Source organism: Ovis aries, chromosome Y, assembly GCF_016772045.2.
Source record: "Ovis aries strain OAR_USU_Benz2616 breed Rambouillet chromosome Y, ARS-UI_Ramb_v3.0, whole genome shotgun sequence".
Lineage (NCBI taxonomy): Eukaryota > Metazoa > Chordata > Mammalia > Artiodactyla > Bovidae > Ovis > Ovis aries.
Genome location: NC_082741.1, coordinates 14,746,499 through 14,756,851, shown reverse-complemented (window position 1 = coordinate 14,756,851; position 10,353 = coordinate 14,746,499). Strand labels below are relative to the sequence as shown.

The 10,353-nt window shown below is 39.5% G+C and overlaps 1 pseudogene; it reads left to right on the top strand.

Annotated features, from left to right (window-relative positions):
• The first annotated feature begins 8,218 nt into the window (after nt 1–8,218).
• On the top strand, nt 8,219–9,505 carry LOC132658930 (zinc finger protein 280B-like; annotated as a pseudogene).
• Nucleotides 9,506–10,353: the final 848 nt, after the last annotated feature.

Here is a 10,353-nt window from a genome sequence, read left to right as displayed (position 1 = left end):
TTAGTTCCCCAACCAGGGATCAAACCCAGGATCCTGGCAGTGACAGGGCTGAGTCCTAAACACTGGACTGCCAGGCAACTCCTGTTTTAGGTGTTTTGGTTTGTTTTGTGTTTTTAAATTTTTGCCATATTTATAGGAGAACTCTTCTGTGTGTGTGTATGATGTAAATGATATTATAACTCAAAATGTTTGTGTTGAATATATTATCTCAAAAGTGAATAGTCTGAAAGAACTTACGTTTGTTATCTCTTGGTCTAAAATCCAGTTGGGTAGTTTAGCCTCAGGGTCTCTGCTGAGGTTGTAGTCAAGCTTTTACCTGGTTTGTCAACCTCTGAAGTCTTGGCTTGTTGAATCTAAGCTCTCTCACTTGACTGTACTCATGAGGCCTCAGTTCCTCCCTCTGTCAGCCTCTGCAAGGGGCTGCTCCTGTGTAGGCTGCTATTTTTTGTTTGTTTGTTTGTTTGTTTGTTTGTTTCCCAGAATGAGTGATTTAGGAAAGAGCTTGCACCCATGATAAAGCGCAGAGTCTTTTTTCAGATGTTACACATCTTCATTTTTGTATTTGCTTAGTCTCACAGGTCAACCCTGTGATAGATTGAGAGAGAACTACACAGGGGTGGGAATATTAGAAGATGCAATTCACTTGGGGTCATCTTGAAGGCTGGCTACCATACCCATTAATCCACCATGCCAACCTTTCTTCATATGATCTCACTTCTGTTACTGTGAGTGAATTATTTGGCTTGTGTACACTTCTTGTGTGCTGCTGCTGCTGCTGGTAAGTTGCTTCAGTCATGTCCAACACTGGGCGACCCCATAGACGGCAGCCTACCAGTTCCCCATCCCTGGGATTCTCTGGGTAAGAACACTGGAATGGGTTGCCGTTTCCTTCTCCAGTGCATCAAAGTGAAAAGTGAAAGTGAAGTCACTCAGTCATGTCCAACGCTTCACGACCCCATGGACTGCAGCCTACCAGGCTCCTCCGTCCAAGGGATTTTTCCAGGCAAGAGTACTGGATCTACTCAGTTCTTGTTTATTCAGTGATATTCTAGCAAGTCTCTTCTTTTTCCTGGATTAAGTTTTCTGTTTATCTGGACAGGTCCCATCAACAAACAGACTGACTGTAATGTCACCTCACATGAAAAATTATGTTTTGGTGACACATCCTGCTTCTGCTTCTTTTATTTCATATTTGCTTATTATAGTCTGCTACAGAGTTGTTTGTAGAATTTGTTATCTCCAATTCTCTCATTTTCCTTTAAATCCACTCTTGACAATGTCACCAGTGAATTCCAAATGTTTAACTCAGGGGTCAATTTTTAGTTTTTATTTAATTTAATTTTTTGGCTGCCTTTATCAGAGTATTTCATTTCCTCCCCCCCCCCAAAAAAAATGTTTCATTTGGATTACAGAATGCTTCTCTTTCTGCTTCTCTTCTACTTAACAGTTCTCCCGCATACAATGTGTGACCTTTGTGTCTGGCTTTATTCAGATATCATATTTTCTTTTAAAATATTTATTTATTTAGCTATGTGGCATGTGGGATCTTACTTTCCAACCCAGAGATGGAACCTGTGCATAGTCTTAAACACTGGATCTCCAGGAAAGTCCCCTAGTTTGTGTATTTTCAAGACTCATCCATTTCATGGATGTATAGCAGTGCATGTTTTTTTTTTTTTTTGGCTGAATATGTTATATGGGTTACAAGTAGTCCATTGTGAGCATATACCACAGTTGATTTATCCGTTCATCACATAATGGGTAATATCTGGATGGTATACTCTTTGTGGCTATTGTGAGTAATGTTTCTGTGAACATTGTTTTTTCATGGACTTAATATTTTCATTTTAAGGATATATAAAAAACAGTGAAATTGCTGAATCATATGGCTACTCTATATTTAATTTTTGAGGTACTGACAAACCCCTTTTAGAAGTGGTCATACCTTTTTACAGCAATTGCATCAACAATATATGAAGATTCCTTTTCTCCATATCCTCCACAGCACTTGTTATTATTCCTCTTTTTGATTATAGCCAAGCTAATGGGTGTGAAGTACTATCTCACTAAGACTGATTTATATTCTCCTTATCATGTTAAGTAGTATTGTTTGTGATTGTTGGTCATTTGTATAGCATCTTTGGTGAAATGTCTGTTCAAATACTTTTCCTCATTGTTAAAAGTATTTTTTTTTAATTGTTGTAAAAAACATGTAACTAAATTTTGCCATTGTAACCATTTTTACATGCTAAGTATTTCACATACTTTCATAAGCCATTTAGGAAAAGGAAATCACAACCCACAGCAGTATTCTTTCCTGGAGAATCCATGGACAAAGGAGCCTGGTGGATTACAGTCCATGGGGATGCAAAGAGTCAGACAGGACTGAGCCACTGACACACACACATAGTCACAGTGTTGATTTGTTGTTGTTGTCATTGTTTTAGCTGTGCTATGCAGCTTGAATGACAGTTCCCTGGTTGAGGATCATACCCAGGCCCCTGATAGGAATCCGTGGAGTCCTAACCTCTGAACTACCAGGGAATTCCTTATCACATTGTTATGAAACAGATCTCTACACCTTTTCATCTTGCAAAATTGAAACTCTATACTCATCAGTGGCCCCTACTCCAAAAGCCAGCTCAGCAACCAAGACCCAGCATTAAAAAAAAATAACAAACAAATTATTTTAAAATTGTTCAAAAAAATTAAAAATAAAAATAAAAAACAACTCCTCTTTTCTTCCCTGTTTCCCTAGACCCTGGATCTATTGTTCTACTTTGTTTCCTTTCTATTACTTGACTATGTTAGATATTTCATATAAGTGGAAACAGAGTACTTGTCTTTTTTATGACTGGCTTATTTCATTTAGCTTGACGTCTTGAAGGATCACACATGTTGTAGTATGTGACAGAATTTCCTTTATATGGCTAAATGTTTCATTGTATGTATATATCACATTTGATGGACATTTAGATGCTTCCATGTCTTAGTTGTGATTAGTGCTGCGGTGAGTATGGCTATGCAAATATCTCAAGACACCATGTTAACTTCTTTTGAATTTATATCCAGAAGTGGAATTGATGATTCATTTTGTGGTAGTTCTATTTTTAATCTCTTGAGGAGCCTTTATACTATTTTCTATAGCAGTTGCACCATTTTAAAATCTAGCCATATCACACAAGGATACAGTTTCAGTACATGCTTTCCAACAGTTGTGTTTTCCTTTCCTTCCCTTTACCTTTCCTTTCTTTCATATGTATACGCACACACACACACACATATGCACACACAATGTTTTTCACATCCTTTTCCATTATTGTTTATCACAAGATATGAGTATAGTTCCTTGTTCTATACAGTAGGATTTTGTTTATGTATTCTATATATTAATACTATAGTTTGCCTCTGCTGATCACCAGCTCCCAATCTATTCATCCCCCACCCTTCCCCTCTTGATAATCACATAATCTACTCTCTATGTCTGTGAGGCTCTTTCTATTTCCTAGATAAGTTCATTTGTGTCATATTTTAGATTCCACACATAAGTGATACCACATGATATTTTTCTTTCTCTTTCTGACTGGACGTAACTGAGCAACTGAACTGAACTGAACTGAACTGAAGTATTCCTTTTAATGCTAGTGTAGACTGAAATGTTTACTTAACTTCATTTTCAGAACATTTGTTTCCACTGTATAGAAATGTGATTGGTTTTTAAAAATATTTACCATGTATTCTTCAAGATTTTTGTTAGGTGTAATACTTGTGGTTTCATCAGGATTTTCTCTATATAAAAGTATGTTATCTCCAATATACTTTGACTGTTTTCCTTTCCATTCTGAATGCTGATTTTTTTTTTTTTTTTACAACAGCAACTCCTTTTTCTTACCTGATTGCCCTGGCTATAGAACTGCCAGTATAATACTGAGCCAAAGTGTGGAATAGACATCCTTGTGTTGTTCCCAGTCTTACAGGGAAAGCTTTCAGTTCTTCATTATTAAATAGGATGCTAGCTGTGGGTCTTTCACAGGTACTCTTTGATTGACAAAGTTCTCTTCTGTTCTCAGTTATTAAGTGTTTTGTTTTTTTTTTAACCCCCTATTATGAAAAGGTGCTGGTTTGGGGAAATGCTTTTTATGCAGGCAGAAGTGTTTTTTGTCTTTATTCTATTAAAATGGCATAATGTTGATTGACTTTCTCCTAATAAACCAACTTTGCATACCTCCATATCCCGTGGATCATGGTATATAATCTTTTTTATATGTTGTTAGATTTTGTTTGCCAGTATTTTTTGAGGACTCTTGCCTCTATATTCATAAGGCATTTCATTTGTGTGTGTGTGTGTGTGTGTGTGTGATGTCTCTGTGTGATACTGGTATTAGTGAAATAGTGGCATCACTTTGCCTGCTATGTGGGGAAGAGACATGTGGATGAAGCACTGTTGAATTTAAGTTTAGTCAGGATTAGAGGGAGAAATTTAGGATATATCAGTGTGGAATTGGGGTGAGATTATCAAGAGGGTTCACTCTCAATTTGCTACCTGTCTTAAGTGCTTGACATTGAATTATGCTGTTTGTTAGCTATGTATAGATACTTTATTCTTTGAATTTGCTACCTATTTTCTGTATTAACATTTATGAATTATGTATTAACATTTATGAAATGTATGTGTAAATCAGTTGTAATGTGCATTTAAGATACATTTTCTTCCAATTTTACTACAGAACAAGATGCCATTGAATAGCTGATGCTTTTTAAAAAGAGCTGTTAACCTTAAGTCTTATAAATAAGCATTTTTGTCTGTAAGATACCGAAACACATTTGAAAGTTATAAATTTGCCCCAAGAGATGCAGATGTTGTGTGGCTAACTTAGAATTTCAGCTCAATCTTCGTTGACTCTGAAGCTAACTTAGAATTCCAGCTCAATCTTCATTGACTGTGAAGTCCATGTTTCCAAACAGTGTACAATAGTGCTTTTGTAAAAATACTCGTCCTTTACATGTGATTTCACCTAATGACCAGTGGTGTTTTTTTTTTTTAACCTTTCTTTTTTTAATTAGAAGATATTAAGATCAACATGGGACAAAGATATGATTCTAGAGTCATGTAGACTTGTAGTCATATGTGTTTCATCTGTCATTTAGTCTCTTTGAAGCTCAGTGTCTTATCTGTAAGATAAGGATGCTTATAACTACCCTAGAGTTTTGGAGATAATCAAATAGTGCATTTTTCTGTACTTAACTAATGTGTAGTATGTTTATACTTCAGTTCCATTTAGTCACTCAGTCGTGTCTGACTATTTGCGACCCCATGAATCGCAGTGAGCCATGACTCCCAGTCCATCACCAACTCCCGGAGTTCACTCACGTTCACGTCCATCGAGTTAGTGATGCTATCCAGCCATCTCATCCTCTGCCAGCCCCTTCTCTTCCTGCCCCCAATCCCTCCCAGCATCAAAGTCTTTTCCAGAGAGTCAACTCTTCGCATGAGGTGGCCAAAGTACTGGAGTTTCAGCTTTAGCATTATTCCTTCCAAAGAAATCCCAGGGCTGAAATAGATGGGGAAACAGTGTCAGAGTTTATTTTTGGGGGGCTCCAAAATCACTGCAGATGGTGAATGCAGCCATGAAATTAAAAAATGCTTACTCCTTGGAAGAAAAGTTATAAGCAACCTAGATAGTATATTCAAAAGCAGAGACATTACTTTGCCGACTAAGGTCCGTCTAGTCAAGGCTATGGTTTTTTCAGTAGTCATGTATGGAAGTGAGAGTTGGACTGTGAAGAAGCTTGACAGCTGATGAATTGATGCGTTTAAACTGTGGTGTTGGAGAAGACTCTTGCGAGTCCCTTGAACTGCAAGGAGATCCAACCAGTCCATTCTGAAGGAGATGAACCCTGGGATTTCTCTGGAAGGAATAACGCTAAAGCTGAAACTCCAATACTTTGGCCACCTCATGCGAAGTGTTGACTCATTGGAAAAGACTTTGATGCTGGGAGGGATTGAGGGCAGGAGGAAAAGGGGACAACAGAGGATGAGATGGCTGAATGGCATCACTGACTCGATGAATGTGAGTCTGAGTGAACTCCAGGAGTTGGTGATGGACAGGGAGGCCTGGCGTACTACGATTCATGGGGTCGCAAAGAGTCGGACACGACTGAGCGACTGAACTGAATTCAACTCAACTGAACAGATCTCCTTCAGAATGGATTGGTTGGGTCTCCTTGCAATCCAAAGGACTCTCAAGAGTGTTCTCCAATACCACAATTCAAAAGCATCAATTCTTCGGCTCTCAGCCTTCTTCACAGTCCAACTCTCACATCCATACATGACCATACTGGAAAAACCATAGCCTTGACTAGACAGAACTTAGTTGCAAAATTAGTGTCTCTGCTTTTGAATATGCTGTCTAGGTTGATCATAGCCTTCCTTCCAAGGAATAAGCGTCATTTAATTTCTTGGCTGCAGTCACCAAGTGCAGTGATTTTGGAACCCAAAAAAATAAAGTCTGACACCATTTTCACTGTTTCCCCATCTATTTCCCATGAAGTGATGGGATTGGATGCCATGATCTTCAATTTCTGAATGTTGAGCTTAAAGGCAACATTTTCACTCTCCTCTTTCCCTTCATCAAGAGGCTTTTTATTTCCTCTTCACTTTCTGCCATAGGGTGGTGTCATCTGCATATCTGAGGTTGTTGATATTTCTCCTGGAAATATTGATTCCAGCTTGTGTTTCTTCCAGTCCAGCATTTCTCATGATGTGCTCTGCATATAAGTTAAATAAGCAGTGTGACAACATACAGCCTTGATGTACTCCTTTTCCTATTTGGAAGCAGTCTCTTGTCCCACGTCCACTTCTAACTGTTGCTTCCTGACCTGCATACAGATTTCTCAAGACGCAGGTCAGGTGGTCTGGTATTCCCATCTCTCTCAGAATTTTCCACAGTTTATTATGATCCACACAGTCAAAGGCTTTGGCATTGTCAATAAAGCAGAAATAGATGTTTTCCTGGAAATCTCTTGCTTTTTCCATGATCCAGCAGATGCTGGCGATTTGATCTCTGGTTCCTCTGCCTTTTCTAAAACCAGCTTGAACATCAGGAAGTTCATGGTACATGTATTGCTGAGGCCGGGCTTGGAGAATTTTGAGCATTACTTTACCAGCATGTGAGATGAGTCCGGTAATTTGAGCAGTCTTTGGCATTTCCTTTCTTTGGAACTGGAATGAAAACAGACTTTTTCCAGTCCTGTGGCCACTGCTGAGTTTTCCAAATTTGCTGGCATATTGAGTGCAGCACTTTCACAGCATCTTCTTTCAGGATTTGAAATAGCTCCACTGGAATTCCATCACCTCCACTAGCTTTGTTCATAGTGATGTTTTCTAAGGCCCACTTGACTTCACATTCCATGATGTCTTGCTCTAGATTAGTGATCACAACATCGTAATTATCTGGGTCGTGAAGCTCTTTTTAGGACAGTTCTTCTGTGTATTCTTGCCACCTCTTCTTAATATCTTCTGCTTCTGTTAAGTACATACCATTTCTGTCCTTTACCATGCCCGTCTTTGCATGAAATGTTCTCTTGGTATCTCTAATTTTCTTGAAGAGATCTCTATCTTTCCCATTCTGTTATTTTCCTCTATTTCCTTGCATTGACCACTGAAGAAGACTTTCTTATCTCTTCCTGCTATTCTTTGGAATTCTGCATTCAGATGCTTATATCTTTCCTTTTCTTCTTTGCTTTTTTGCTTCTCTTCTTTCCACAGCTATTTGTAAGGTCTCCCCAGATAGCCATTTTGCTTTTTTGCATTTCTTTTCCATGGGGATGGTCTTGATCCCTGTCTCCTGTACAATGTCATAAACCTCATTCTATAGTTCATCAGGCACTCTATCTATCAGATCTAGGCCCTTAAATCTATTTCCCACTTCTGCTGTATAACCATAAGGTTTTGATTTAGGTCATACCTGAATGGTCTAGCGGTTTTCCCTACTTTCTTCTATTTAAGTCTGAATTTGGTAATAAGGAGTTCATGATCTGAGCCACAGTCAGCTCCTGGTCTTGTTTTTGTTGTCTGTATAGAGCTTCTCCATCTTTAGCTGCAAAGAATATGATCTATCTGATTTCAGTGTTGACCATCTAGTGATGTGGCAGTTTATATAAAGAAATTGCTGGGAGTTGTGGCCACACTCTTCACGAATAAAAAAGTATTTAAAATATGGAACCACCATATATGTTATGTGAAGAACAAGAACCAGAACGACAGAGAAGCATGGGACAACCAAACAAGTAGATGATGGAAGATGCTGAACTGATCTTTCTTGAAGTGGAACATGTAAATGAAGATGGTGATGTGATCTTTGGTAGGATGACCTCAAATTCCAAACCAGTTGTTTCAAATATATAGAACAGAGTTACCCCAGGTTCATATTCAAGGAGAAACAGGTATGGTCACTTCAGTAAGAATAATGCTCACAAAATATAGCCTGTTAGTTATGTGACTCCTACATCACAAGCAAAGAGTGTCTTGCCAGTTTCTGACTATGAATCAAGATCAACAGATAGTTCTATTACTATTGAGCCTTTGTCTGAAGCTGATTATAAAAATATTTCACCACAAATAGTGCCTAATAGCTTTTCAGAGTTATGTTCTCCTTAGATTACCTTCACAAGTTTGTTGCAGCATCCAGTAGAAACAGCAGTTTCTGCAGGAGAAATGAGTAAAACTCCTTGTGTATCAAAGTGACTTTCCGCTTCTGAAACAAATAGAAAAATCCCAAAAGGCCTAAACTCAGTGATGGAATTATAGGGGAACTCTTTAGCTTTGTCCCCTTCAGGTACTTTTCAAACAGTGACTACTCAGCAAAGCACACCAGTCCGTGTTCATACCTCATTAAGCTATGTTCAGAATGGAAGACTTTTTCCAACAGCTTTTCCAAAGGACAGTGTTCATTGCAAGCCTGTAAATCCTTCAGGGGAAAATGGACTGACGAAAATGGACTTTGCAAGTTTAGCAAGTCAAAACAAAATTGTTGATCCCACAGAAGGAAATCTGATTGTGTTACTTCGTGACTTCTACTATGGACAGCATATAAGAGATGGACAGCTAGAGCCAAAGACTCACACAGCCTTTAAATGCCTCAGCTGCTTGAAAGTTCTAAAAAATGTCAAGTTTATGAATCACATGAAGCACCATTTGGAACTTGAGAGGCAGAGAGGTGACAGCTGGAAAAACCATACCACCTGGCAGCACTGCCTCCGTCAGTTTCCTACTCCCTTCCAGCTGCAGTGTCACATTGAAAGTGTCCACACTCCCCAGGGGCCCTCCGCAGTCTGTCACATCTGTGAGTTGTCCTTTGAGACAGATCAGTTTCTCTTACAGCACATGAAAGACAATCATAAGCCTGGTGAAATGCCCTATGTATGCCAGGTTTGCAATTACAGATTATCAGTCTTTGCAACAAGCTTCTGGTGGGCCTCAGCTTGCCTCCCAGGCAGGCATTAACAGCTTCCACGATGCCTCTCCAAAGTCTCACAGAGCAGGAACATGGATAATATGATCCTCCCACCCCCCCATCAGGTCCCCTAACCACCCGTCTTTCAGAAATGAGGCATGCTCTGCTGGCATATAGAAACTCCCTGAAACTTTGCAAACACCGGCCATTGAAATGTTAAGGACAACTCCCTATTAAGTTCCATGACTCACTGGTGCTGGAAACATGCATGTCTGCCCATTTACCCCATCGAAGCCCTTTCAAAGTGGTTCTATTCTCCATATGAAAAAACTCATCCCAGCCTGCCTGGTCACCCAAGCCTGTGGGTACAGGAGCAGCAAGAGGATCAAACTAAGTCATCCATTCTATAGTCCTGATACCCAATATATGCATTCTACAAAGAGTACAAAGAGTGATACTTCGAACTGGAAGACTCTGCAGGTAGGTGCTATGCTGCAGTGATGGTCCATCTCTGAAACCACACAAAAAAGTTAAGGCGTGCTCATGTTTATGGCAAGGTCAGGGAAAGAGTGCCTGGCACTTGAGGATGACGTAAACACCCTTTTATGGTTTTCCAAGGGGCTGTGGGTCACCCACTGTGGCTTTTGTGTGTCAGATTGCAGCTTGTTCTGTGTCTCGGATCCTCTGCACTCTCACTAGTCACCCCCAGGCACTTTCCTCCTGCCTCTCCTTTCTGCCAGGCATCCTGGGTGCACCACTGTGATTGTACTTAGAAATTACTCTCTCAGTGACATAACGGGGACCAGTACCTTGGCTTCAATGCTTTTGCTGGCCAGAGTCTATGCACCTTTCCCTGTGACCTTCCTGTTTTCGCTATCTAACTTCCATCACCTGGCTA